The sequence below is a fragment of the Marmota marmota genome, unplaced genomic scaffold (assembly GCF_001458135.2).
Source record: "Marmota marmota marmota unplaced genomic scaffold, marMar, whole genome shotgun sequence".
Classification (NCBI taxonomy): Eukaryota; Metazoa; Chordata; class Mammalia; order Rodentia; family Sciuridae; genus Marmota; species Marmota marmota.
This window is the reverse complement of record NW_026000205.1, coordinates 8,534,636-8,548,259: the sequence shown is the minus strand read 5'-3', so window position 1 is coordinate 8,548,259 and position 13,624 is coordinate 8,534,636. Positions and strand designations below refer to the sequence as shown.

The window sequence follows — 13,624 nt, the reverse complement described above, 5'->3', positions numbered from 1 at the left end:
CCCTCTCTCTCTCTCTCCCTCTCCCTCTCTCTCTCTCTCTCTCTCTCTCTCTCTCTCTCTCCTGGGGATGAACCCAGGCTCTGCGCTCTAGGCTCATGGCTCTCAGGGAGCCTCACCCCAGCCCCTTACTGGTGACTTTGGAAGGTCTGCACACTTGAGTGCCAACGCATGCTTGATCCGCGGCCTGGGGACACGCTCACCGACACCCTCACTGGAATGTGCACACAGTGGAGTCCCACCAACAAGCCCCCAGCCCCGGCCCCCAGCCCTGCACCCACGAACTCTCCGTGCACACCTGAGCCTCACACGTGCGTGCAGCGCTCCACGCAGGTGTGATCCCCCCTGTTTATTAGCACAGACTGCACAGGGCTAGAAAACATCGGCCTCTCTTCACTACACAATTTTTTTTTTTAATTTACACCGAAGAGCGTCCGGCCCTTGGGGAACCCATAAGCCCTTGAGAAAGTGGGACGGTAAGTCAATAATTGGGCACCACGTGAATACAGTGCTAGCAGAGGACTTCGGGGCGAGCGGTGGGGAGAGAGACAGGCTTGAGTTTTTAATCTCCACCGCTGTTTTGGTTTGTCTAGGAGACAGAATAAGAAGCCCTCTCTTCAGATCCCACAACCTTGATTCCACATTTTTCAGCAGACAACGAAAAGGACATGGCCACAGACTGCCACTGCCACTGGGAGGAAAGAGGAGACGTCTGCCTCCCTCAGGATGGCACCTAGGCGCAAACGGCAGGCCACCGGGTGGCACATGGTTCAGTTGACGTGCGACGGGTGTTGGTCAGATCAGCCCTGAGGTTCATGTTGGGCCATCAGAGCTCATTACCACTGTGTCATGATATGTCACCGAACAGGATTATTTTTATGTACAGTCACTCGTCACTGAACAATGGGGACACATTCCAAGAACTGTGTGGCGATTTTGTGGTGCAAACTTGGAATACGTACACAAACTAAAGCGTCACTAGGTGATAACCATCTCAGGGACCAAATCCTAAATGTGGCCCCTTGTTGATGGAAATGTCATTATCTGCAAGCATGGCCGTGATTCCTAAGGGATGATATGACCTCAGGGAGCCATAAATGGTTGGGAGGCAGTGGTTCTCAAAGTGTGGTCCCTGGACCAGCAGCAGCAGCAGCTGCTAGAACACTAAGTTCCAAACCCCACTCAGTCCCACCAAAGCAGGGACTCCAGGTGGGACCCAGCCACCACCCCCAGGTGATTTTGATGCACAAGAACTTGGGCTTTGGTCCAGGGCTTCAGACATCACTGGTTGTATATTAAATTTAGATGATTTTCTTTATTGATAATCCCATTTGCTCATCTCCTTTAAAAGTATATTTTATAGCCAGGCGCAGTGGCAGGCGCCTGTCACCCTGCTGCTGGGGAGGCTGAGGCAGGAGGAACGCCAGCCTCAGCAAAAATGAGACGCTAAGCAACTCAGTGAGACCCTGTCTCTAAATAAAATACAAAATAGGGCTGAGATGTGGCTCAGTGGTCAAGTGCCCTGAGTACCAAAAAAAAAAAAAAAAGGAAATTTTATATAATTTTCCTGGTTGCAAAACCTTAGCGATTAGAAAAAAGAACATTTATTTCTTTGGGGGGGGGGTGTCTCAGGTGGATCTTCATAGGGCAGTGCCTGGAACCCAAATGCTTAAGATGAACTTCTCCGACACAGACAAGAAGATGGGTCACCATCTAACGTCAGGACACGGTTGACATCCATTTTCTCAGACACACCTGCGTGCAGGTGAGGGGTGCCTTTTCTCAAGGTTCCCTGGGTCCCACAGCTACCTTTGGTAGAGCTATGCATAGGTGACCCAAATTGCCCGTAGCCGGGAGGGTCGAGGGTCCCGCCCAGGGCCGGTTCTGACGCGCGGTCTGTGTCTCCTGCACAATCCAGGTGACGCCCGGCGGCCGGGGACACTCTTTTAAGTCTCCCCGAGACAGATCAAGCAAGAACACGGCCTCGACTTGGAACCTGCGGCGGGAACAGAGGTGAGCAAGGCCCGGGAAGGAAGGAAAGTGACGAGGGAGAAACTCGGACCAAGTCCAGAAGGAGCCGGGCGAGGAGACTCAACCCTCCGGGCGGGCGCAGCTTCGGTCCTTGCGGGCCAGGGAGGCGGAGCCTCCACGCCGAGCGCGGAGAGGGGGGCGGGGCCTCCACGCCGAGCGCGGAGAGGGGGCGGGGCCTCGCTGGAAGCTGGACTGGGAAATCTGGATCCCGGAGCGGGCGCGAGGTGGCGCCAACGCGCAGAGGCTGAGCGAGTTGGTTCTGGATCACTGGACCCGGGTTCAAATCCCGGCTCTGCTGCCTACGCGCTGTGTGACCTGGGGCGAGTAATCAACCTTTCTATGCTCCAGTTTCCCTCATGCGCGAAGTGAACGTGATTCACTCAAAAACTAGTTGCACCCGCTTGGAATTTTGAGATCTGCAGGGAAGTTGGCACTTGCTTTATTTTGGTAGTTGGTGCACCCCCGCTTTTTATTTTTAATCAATGATGAGTTACAGCTGCACCCCTTTTAATAGTCTTTCCAAATGAGCAACAATAACCGGTGACCTAGTGGATCTTGTGTATTACATATTTGGGGTTTTCTCCTTTAATGCGTTCTTATTTCAATAACAACGACAGTGACAACATTTCTTCCCTTTGTGCACTTGGCTTTTATTTCTTTTATTCTGTTTTCTTTGCCTTTATTGTGCTGTTCTTTCCTAGCACTTGAGATTGACGTTCGAGTGCTGGTTTTCAGCCTTTTCTTTCCCCACATTTCTATTTAAGGCTTTATGGATTCTGTATAGGATCGCTGTGTGGCTTCCATGTGACAAAAAAGCCCAGTGTGCTGAGACCATTTCAGGCACACAAAAAGAGATCAGCAGTTTGCTAATGAAGATGTTGGTTTGGGTTATTGTTGTCGTTGTTATTATCATTATTGGTGCTGAGGATTGAACCCAAGGGCTCTGACCACTGAGCCACGGTCCCCACACCTTTTTGATTTTTATTTTGAGACCGGGTTTCACTAAGTTGCTGAGGGCCTCCCTAAGTTGCTGAGGCTGGCTTTAAACGCTCGATCCTCCTGCCTCAGCCTCCAGAGCTGCTGGGATTACAGGCGTGCGCCCCAGTGCCCTGCAGGATTATTATTATTAATCAGGGATCTTGAAGACGGAGAAAGATTCAGGGCAAGAGGCCAGAACCAGCCTTTGGTGAGTTTCCTACAGCGATCATAACAAATGACTGAAACTCAGTGGCTTAAGACGTCACGTTTATTCTTGCAGTTCTGGGCATCAGGAGTCCAAACTGGGCCTCACTGGGCTGACGTGAAGGTGTCACAGGGCGGGTTCCTCTGGAGTGTGTGTGAGGGGAGGCCTTTTCCTTGGGGTTTCTGGCTTCTGGAGGCCACCTGCCTTCCTCCTTCATCAAAGCCGGCAGCATCTTCAAATCCCTTCCCATATCCTCCTCTTCTGCCTCTCTCTTCCTCCTTAAAGGATCTGGGTAATTGCTTTGGACTCCCCTATAGAATGCAGGGTGATTCCCATAGTGACGTTCTGCTTGGAATAAGTGTCCCCTGAAGGCACGTGTATGAAAGGCCTGGTCACCAGCCCTTGGTGCTGTTGTGAGGGGGTGGAACTTAAGAGGTGGAGCCTGGTTGGAGTCCTGGGTCACATGGGGTGGTCCTGGTCCTGCGTCTCTCTCTCTCTCTTTAGCACCTGGGTGCCATCAGGTGATCAGCTTAACTTTCTCACATGCTCCCGCCATGACGTCCTGTCCTGCTACAGGCCCCAAACCACCACCCACTGACCATGGGCTGCAACCTCCCAAACTGTGAGCCAAAATCAGCCTTCTCTCCTTCTAAGTCAGTTATCTAAGGCATAACCATCGTGGAAAGTGGAACAACCCACCCCCTATCCATGGGCGATATGTTCCAAGAACCCCACTGGGGGTCTAAGACCACAGATGGTACCCACTCTGTACGTGCTCTGTTATTTCCCTCTACATACAGACCTACGATGAAATTCAATGACATTTCCATCTTGACTAAGCGCTTATCGTGCATTGTGGCTGTAATTTTTGCAGTTTGAGGTGCCACAGAAAAATCAGCGTGAATTTCCTTTTCCTTTTTTACAAATTCACAGATAGAAGATTGGTTTTCAGCAGCTCTTAGCAACCTCAGCGTAGGACTTTTTTTCTTTGCTTATTAAGTCAAGAGCATTCACCTTTTCACTTAAAGCAAACATTTTATGGCTTCTCTTTGACATATCTGAATTGCTGGCATCATTACTCTTGTGTTTTGGGGAAATTTTTAAGAAAAATGGATGTTTCCGAACACAAAGACTGCAATACTATGACAGTTAATCTGATAACCAAGAGAACTACTAAGTGATTAACGGGCAGGTAGCATATACATCGAGGATACACTGGACAGAGGGAAGATTCACGTCCCAGGCTGGATCAAGAAGGACTGCACAAGATTACATCCTGCTACTCAGAACACAGTGTGCTAAAAAAAAACTTATGAATTGTTTATTTCTGGAATTTTCCATTTAATATTTTCAGACCACAGTTGGCTATGAGTAGCTGAGACCATAGGAAGTGAAACTATGGAAGAAGGAGGACGCCTGTATTTTAAGATCAGCTGATTAGTGACTTAATTTCGTCTGTAACCTCAACTTCCTTCTTGCTGTCTAACTTAATCACAGTTCTAGTGACATCTCTGGGGGCCATTATTCTGCCCACAGATAAGTATTTGGTTTTACCACTAATGAGGAATATTTTTCTTTTTCATATCAAGAGAGAGAATTGCCGAGGCCATCTGGGGCTTCCCCGTGGCAGAGCCCAAGCTTCATGTGTCTTGTGCTTGATCATCAATAAGTGGCTTCCTCTTCATGGTCTTAGGTGGCTGCTTGGGCTCCATCCTTCACGCCTGCGTCATGACCAACTCATGGAAGAAGAGAAGGAGGGAGAGAGCTGAAGGGGGCGCTCATCCCAGAAGTGACGTAGGTGACACGCCTGTCTATGTCTTGCTGTCAGAGTTTAGCTCTAGCTGAGTCTGGACTCAGGTCAGCCCTTGGCCTGGCCACAATCAAGTTCCCTATTACTGAAAAAAGAACAGATATTGAGGACCTGTCCCAAAGGTTGGTAAGAGACAGGTCGGGTGGATGACAGAGAGTCAGACAGGGCGCAGGTCTCCAGGAAAAGGGAAATCTAGACTTTCTACAACTGGGTGCACAGAGGAGGGGAACGGTAGTAGCTCGCGGTCTCTGAAGATCGCCAGGGCCTGTCCAGGAACCTGCACATGTGCCCTTATTTGGCAGAAAGGACTTTGCGGATGTGCTTGAGTTGAGGATCTGGCAAGGAGGAGAGTGTCCTGGAGTATCTGAGTGAACCATAAATGGAATCACAAGTGTCCCTTTTAAGAGGACACAGGGCTGGGCACGGTGGTTGGGAAAGCATCCCCAGCAGCAGGAACAGAGGGAACAGCCAATGCAAAGGAATATTTGAGGACTGGCAAGGGGTTTGTGGCGTCAGAGTGAAGAGGTAGGTGGAGAGCCAGAGATGAGGTCAGAGGGGGGACCTTTATAAGACCTTTGTCTCTCTGATTAAGTTGGCATGGACTCACCCCAAGCAAGACAGAGCCATGGGACGGCCACCCCCTCTGAAGTCCCACTCTGAGAAGTGGACCATCCTTGGTCTGAGCCCGCTGGGTCATCTTGGTCCCTTGCCAGTGACTGTTTAGGTTAGGGCATGTGACACCATTTTGAGCAACACAACAATCGTTTACTCCTCCAACAAACACTTACTGTCAGGCACTGTTCTGAGCCCTGGGAAGGAGCAAAGCAGCTGAGAGCCCCTGCCTGGGGAACTTCCCTTCTAGCAGGGAGAGAGAGACGGCCATGAGCCCCGGGATGAGCGGCTTGACCGTGGGCTGGGGGTGGTCCACGCTGGGAGGAGAGCACAGGGCAGGGACCGTCAGGAGCCGTGTGTCAGGGTGGAGTGTCAAAAAAAAAATTCTTTTTGGTACCAGGGATGGAACCCAATGGCACTCAACCACCGAACCCCATCCTCAGCCCTTTTTTTGTATTTTATTAGAGACAGAGTCTTGCTGAGTTGCTGAGGCTGGCTTTGAACTCGCGATCCTCCTGCCTCAGCCTCCTGAGCCGCTGGGATTACAGGCAAGAGACAAGGCACCCGGCTGGAGTCGTGATTTTTAATGAGATGTTAGCGTAGGTCAAAGGGGATTCTGGTAAGAGGCTGTTGGGGAAGGGTTTCCTTCACAGTGAGACACACAGTAAAGTCTGTCCCTTTTCTTCTTCTGGACCTTGCCAGGGGATGGAATGCCTGTAACTTGTGACCGTGAGGAACTCCCAGTTTGAGGATGCGGAGGACGCTGAGCCCGAAGATGGGAAGAGTCTCAATTATTGTAACACTGGTGCGATGTCCTGAGTTAACCAGCCCTGATGGACCTCACCCCAGACTTCCTGTTATGGGAGATCACAAATTCCTGCTTCTTTATTTACTTGTTTGTTTGTTTGTTTATGTGGTGCTGGGGATTGAACCCAGTGCCTCACATGTGCTAGGCAGGTGCTCTACCACTGAGCCACAGCCCCAGCCCCAATTCCTGCTTTTTAAAGCAAGTTGAGTTGGGTTCTCTCTTAAAACAACATCCTGATGAATTTATTTATATCTCATATTGCAAGAAGATGGCTCTAATTGTTCATATGTAATGTGAGGTTTCATTAAAAAAAAAAGAGAGAGAGAGAGAGAAAGCAACCTGTCAGTGCTGGAGAAGTTAACAGGTATCCATCAAAGACCAGGGATCAGCCAGCTATAGTGGCGCACACCTGTCATCCCAGAGGCTTGTGAGGCTGAGACAGGAGGATCGTGAGTTCAAAGCCAGCCTCAGCAACTTAATGAGACCCTAAGCAACTCAGTGAGACCCTGTCCCCAAATCAAATATAAAAAAGGGCTGGGGATGTGGCTCAGTGGTCGAGTGTCCCTGAGTTCAATCCCAGGTACAAAAAGAAAAAAACAAACTAAAAAAATAAAATAAAATAAAATGGGCATCAAAGAGGCCACTTGCAGACTCGCAGGTGGTGGTGTGGTGGTCTTTGGTACCAAGGAGAGCAGCCTGTGGCCTCAACCCTTGCTTCTAGGGCTTTCCATTGGCCACTATCTTCCATGGATCATTGTTCAGAGTATGGCAAGGGAGCCAGCCAATGAGGGATCCAATCTGAATAGAACTCAAGACAGCTCTTACTGCACAAGAATAAAACATTTTGAAACCAGAATGGGAGAGATGAGGGGCTGGGCTGTGGCTCAGTGGTAGATGCTTTCCCAGCATGCAGGAGGCCCGGGCTCGATCCACAGGAGCACACCCACACACAAAAGGGAAATGAATCCAGGGTGGCCTAGACCGTCTGATCATTTGCAATAGTTTCTTCCCTTCCAAAATGAGGAATTTCTTTGTTTGTTTTTGGTACCGGAGATTGAACTCAGGGATGCGCCACCACTGAGCCACATCCCCAGCCATTTTTGTATTTTATTTGGAGACAGGGTCTCACTGAGTTGCTTAGGGCCTCACTAAGTTGTTGAGGCTGGCTTTGAACTCGCCATCCAACTGCCTTGGCTTTCTGAGCCGCTGGAATGACAGGCGTGCGCCACCGCACCCAGCAGGAATCCATTTCTTGGGGAATATTATAAATCTCTACCTATTGATCTCAGGCTTGGCCATGTCACCTGCTTGGGCCAGGGCAGTGCGGGTGGAAGCGGAGTGACATGTCTCTAGGAGCCTGAGCATACCCACCGCAGGCTCTGATCTCTCCCTTGTGAGACTGTCAAATGTCCCTGTTGGGGGCTGCACCTTCATCTGGATCCCAGGGAGGAGCCGAGACAGAGCTGCCCTGGGTCCTGTCGATCGATGCAGAAAAAGCATTTTCTAAACCTCAACAGCCATTCGTGACTTTTCAAAATCTCTCAGAAAACCAGGGATGGGGGAGAACGTCACCCAAGCTGGTGGAGCATCTGTGAAACCTGGGGCTCACATGATGCCGTCTGGTGAGACACTGAGCGCTTCCTCCCTACGACCAGGAGGAAGACAATGTCCTCTCACCAGCTTTTTCCAGGTACTGAGACTGGACCCACTGTCTCCTCCAGGTGTCCCATGGCCCCTGGGGATGCCTGCACCTGCCCCCCAGGCCTGTCCAGGTCCTCACAGGACCCCAGTGAGCTGCTCGGGGAAGCGTGCCTTTGGTTTTCCCCTCTGGCTATCCCCAGCCCTCCTGGTGCTGGGGACTGAACCAGGGATGCTCTACCACTGAGCCACACCCACAGCCCCCCTCCATTTTTTCCCTTTTTTGGGGTACTAGAGATTGAACCCAGGGGTGCTTAACCACTAAGTCACATCCCCACTCCTTTTTATTCTATTAATATTTTTTCTTTTGAGACAAATTCTCACTAAGTTTATTAGGACCTTGCTAAGATGCTGAGGGTGGCCTCCAATGTGTGATCCTCCTGCCTCAGCCTCCTGAGCCGCTGGGATTACAAGCATGAGCCACCACGCCAGCCGTCTCTTGTCATCCTTACTGAACATACTACTAGGAGTTCCACTGAGTGAAAAAGTAAGGGAAGGAATGGAAAGTTCAGGAAAAGGAGACATAGAACTCTTTACCGGTGACATAATCATCCACATAGAAGATTCAAGGAATCTACAGAAATAGTCTTGGAACTGCTGAGGGAGGTGAGCAAGGTCACAGGATACAAGGCAAATACACAAAAGCCAACATAGTTCTAAGCAACAGCAATGAATGCATCCCTCTGTCATCAAGCACTTACTGAGCACCTACTGTGTGGCAGGGACTGTTGTAGATGCTGGACACAAAGAAAAACAAACAGACAAGAATCTGCTTGGAACACTGAATTCAAACTCCAATGCTGCTGTGTGCACACCTGTAGTATCAGCAACTCGGGAGGCTGAGGCAGGAGGATCGAAGGTTTGAGGCTGGCTTCAGCAACCTAGCGAGGCCTTGTCTCAAAATAGGGCTGGGGTGCAGCTTGGTGATAGAGGGCCCCTGGGGTCAATCCCCGGGACCACAAAAAGAAAAAAAAAAAACCTATAATACCATTTTCAGTAATGAAAAAAATGAAACATTTAAGTGAATCATAAAAAAACATGCATAGGACTTATATATACTAAAGGTGACAAAATTCTGATGAAAGACATCAAAGGAGACTTAAAAGCAAAGAGAGCTACTGTGTTCGTGGATGGGAATGCTCAAGAGACACCCATCCACTCCGTACTGATAAATGGGTTTAATGTGATTCCTATCAAAACACAGGCAGGATTCTTTCTAGATTGCTCTAAAGTTTACTGCAGAGCTAAAGGATCTAGCACAGGAATAGAATAAAGTGGGAGGGTGAGGCTCCCTGACTCCAAGGCTTAGTGGACACATGGTAATGATGAAGACGGTGTGGTGTCCCTGCAGAGCTGGGCAGAGAGCAGGGGACAGACGCAGGGACTCACCCCCGACTAACTCTTGAAAAAAGTCAATTCCTGCTAAGGAAGGCCGGGGAATTCCACAGCAGGAGGACAGTAGCCTCCAACCAATGGCACCAGAACATTCGGACATCAGTGAGCAGAAGGGACAGACTGCACACGGGTCCCAGGCTTTCATAGAGACTGCAGAACCCTGAAACCGGGCGCACCCCTGCCGTCCCAGCCACTCAGGAGACAGGGGCAGGAGGATTGGGAGTTCAAGCCCAGCCTGGGCAACTTCATGAGGCCCTGTCCAAAACAGACAGACGGCTGAAAACCTCTTAGAAAAGGAAAAAAATGACTGACGGACTGTCGGTGGGGCAACAGGAACTCTTAACTCTACAAGGGTGTGAAAGCCACATGCACCGAGTGGAGATGGTACTTTGAATCTTGATCTCTTTCCCAGTCAGTGATGGGGTGCAGTGCTTTCTCTCCCCGCCCCCCACCTCTCATGCTGGCCACCGAGCCCAGGGCCTCATGCACACTAGGCAAGGGCTCCACCACTGAGCTCCATCCCAACTCCCAGGGACCATGTCTCCGAGACGCCGGGCAGTGGCAGCCGCTGCAGCTCCCCGTCCGCCACGTGACCACCGACACCCTGTAGCGGGCCGTGTTGCTGGGCTGTGGTGTCCAGTGGTAGATGGACCAAATGCATTTTTGACTTGTGATGTTTTCAGTCTGTTCATAAGTTTGTTGGACAGATCTCCACGGGAAGTAGAGGAACATCTGTTTAGAAGAAAAAATCTTTGAGATCAAGGGCTACGCAAACAGCTCTTAGACTCGACACCAAGATCACAAGTCACGAAAGGAAAAAAAAAAAGGTAAATTGGATGTCATCAGTATTCATATTTTTGTTCCATGAAAGACCCCAATAAGAGAACGAAAGACAAGATTGGGAGAAAATGTTTGCAAACCACATATAATGAAGGAGCAGTATCTGGAATGTCTCTATAGGTTTAACATCTCAAAATTGAAACACTGGGAGCAGGAAGGCCGTCGTGCACACCTGTGATCCCAGCAGCTCACTCAGGAGGCTGGGGCAGGAGGATGGCAAGTTCAAAGCCAGCCCCACCACTTAGCCGGGCCCTGAGCAACTCAGCGAGACCCTTTCTCACAATAAAAAAAATAAATAAAAGGGGCTGGAGCAGTAGTAGTACTATTACTGCTACTACTAATAATAATGACACAAATAAGTGAAATAAAGACAACACTCTAATTAGAAAACAGACAAGGACAAGAAGAGACATTTCACCTAAGAGGCTACAAAGGAGCCCACGTCCGATATGTTAACGATCATTAGCCACTGGAAAAATGCACATGAAGACAACAATGAGATCTCACCACGCACCTATCAGAATGATCAAAACAAAAAACTGACAACACCAAATGCTGAGGAAGATGCTGATAAACCGGTCACTCCTGCATTGCTGGTGGGAGTGGCAATGGTGCAGCTGCTCTCCACCATGTTTCTCTCCTGAAGAAAGAACTGGATGCAAGAGGCAGAGTCCTAAATGAGGTTCAAGACTCAGATTCCAGACCTTTCCCCAGCCTTTCAGGATTTTCATTTTCTTTCTTTTTTCCAGGGTCTCCCACATGCTATTTGAATGCTCTACTGCTGGGTTACACCCCCAGGACTTCTTTTATTATTATTATTATTTGTTTGTTTTTTGGCACTGGGGATTGAACCCAGGGGCGCTCAACCACTGAAACACATCCCCAGCCCCTTTTTGCACTTTATTCAGAGACAGGGTCTCACTGAGTTGCTAAGCGCCTGGCTTTTCCTGAGGCTGCCTTTGAACTTGCGATCCTCCTCTGTCAGCCTCCCAAGCCTCTGGGATGACAGGTGCCCGGCAGCACTTCCTGTTTTATTACAAAATATTTAAGACTTACAAAAGAATATTTGAAGTGCACACATGAGTCATGCATGTTAATGGTAAATGAATATTTATAAACCCCTTCAGTCACTTAAACTCAGAACATGGCGATGCCGGGAGCCACCTTTGGGCCCTTCTGATTCCATTCACCTGGTGCCCGGGCAGCCAGCTGGCACACGGCTTTATTTATCATCCCAGTGCTTCTCTGTTTGGTTTAATTATACAGGAGTGGGTAGTTTGATTGCTGTTAACGCTTACCAAAATGCCACCTTAGGCTACGCAGACTTCTGCAACTTGACGTTGGAACTCAATGTCATGTCCCCAGATCTGTTAAAATCTGCCATGGAATGAGGAGGGCCGGGGGTTTATTGGCAGGTGAAACCTGGGAGAGCTACAGAGGAGGTGAGATCTGGCAGGGAACACCTGACACTGGGATGCAGAGGGGACACATCTGGAAAGGAATGGGGATTAGTGCCACCAGGAAGGGAGAGAAGCAGAAATCGTCTGTGGCTTCTCTGGTCTTGGCTTCGGAATGGAGGCGGATTCTGCAGATGCTGTGGCTGGAAGCGAACTGTACCTCCTGAAGCTAAGTGGCATGTTCTCTTTTGGAGGGGCATCCAAGTGGCGTCCTTCCAAGGATGCCAGAGTTCTAAGATTAATCCACATTGAGAAGTGTAGCCAGACGCAGTGGTGCACGCCTTGAAATCTGAGCTACCTGGGAGGCTGGGGCCGGAGGATCATGAGTTCAGGCCAGCAACTTGGCTTTGCCTCAAAACAAAAATGGAGCCGGGTGCTGTGATGCACGCCTGTCATCCCAGGGGGTCTGGAGGCTGAGGCAGGAGGATCACAAGTTCAAAGCCAGCCTCAGCAATTTAGCAAGACCCTATTTCAAAACAAAACAAAACAAACAAACAAAACAAAACAACAACAACAAACTGGAGATGTGGCTCAGAGGTTGAGCACCCCTGGGTTCAGTCCCCAGTACCAGGAAAAAAAAAAAAAGCTGTTCATTCATTTTCTTTACTTTTTTTAATATTTATTTTTTAGCTTTAGGTATCTAGGTGGGTGGACACAATATCTTTATTTTACTTTATGTGGTGCTGAGGATCAAACCCAGTGCCTCATGCATGCTGGGCGAGTGCTCTACCACCGAGCCACAGCCCCAGCCCTCATTCATTCTCTTACTGCATAGTTTCCCAGACCCCATTTCCTTTATCCATCCAGTTGGTGGCTCTTTGGGTGGTTTCTAATTTCTCGTTGTCACCAACAATGCTCCAAAGTACATTCTTGTGCCGGCTTCAGTGCACAGGTGCTGGAGTCTCCATTGATATATCTTAGGGGGAGAGTTTCTGGCTCATAGAGTCTGCATCTATTGGACTTCCAAGGTAATGCCAGAAGCTTCCCCTCGACTCCTTAACACGTTTTCACGCCACCCACCATTCCCCTTCCACTTAGGCTAGCTCGAGAGGGTTTCTACTGCTTGCAATCAAAATGAGTTCTAACCTACCTAGGCCCATCAAAGAAACGCCTTCGGGATGACATCTCTCTCTGGGACATTCCTCCCAAGAGGTCCCCACCCTGACAGTAGTCACCTGCAGAGTGCAAGTCGAAATCTCATTGCCACTGCAACAGCAACAAGAGGCGGAACTACAAGAGGTGACTGGGTCACGGGCCGCCACCTTCAGGATGGATGAAGGCTGTCCCTAGCCCGGGAGGGGGCTCCCGCTGAGTTCCCTGGACCGTCCTGCTCCCACGCATGCGCCTTTCAGGACAGGCGAGAGGCCACGCCCTCCACGCGCTCTGTGGCCTCGGGCAGGCGCTCCCTGCAGAGCTGGCCAGAGCCCTGGACTCCCCAGCTCTGGAACTGGAAGAAATAAATCTCCCTTCTGTGTGGACTCTGCGGTCCCAGGGACGCGGTCACAGTGGCCGAGAATGGAAACCACCACCAAAGGCGGTGATGGCGGATGTGACACAGTCACGACCAGTGTCCTTAGAGACACACCCGGTGCAGACCCGAGCCCAGGAGGAGGCCACCGTCCTGCTGACCTGACCCGGACACAGCCCCCTCGGGCAGCTTGTTCCTTGTTACTGTTGGTCGTGTTTAAATCAGCGGCTGGGAAATGGCCCAGGACGTGCAGCCGAAAGTGTCCCTGGTGATCCCCATTTGTTCCTTGAGGTTCTCCCTCTCCCCCTTTCTCACTGTCCCCGCC

The 13,624-nt window shown here is 50.1% G+C and overlaps 1 long non-coding RNA gene across 1 annotated transcript; it reads left to right on the top strand.

Moving 5' to 3' along the window:
* The first annotated feature begins 1,897 nt into the window (after positions 1–1,897).
* Positions 1,898–7,369, top strand: LOC125612650. The gene is made up of 3 exons (XR_007343139.1): positions 1,898–2,010; positions 4,905–5,005; positions 6,336–7,369. It is a non-coding gene; the product is annotated as an uncharacterized LOC125612650 (long non-coding RNA).
* Positions 7,370–13,624: the final 6,255 nt, after the last annotated feature.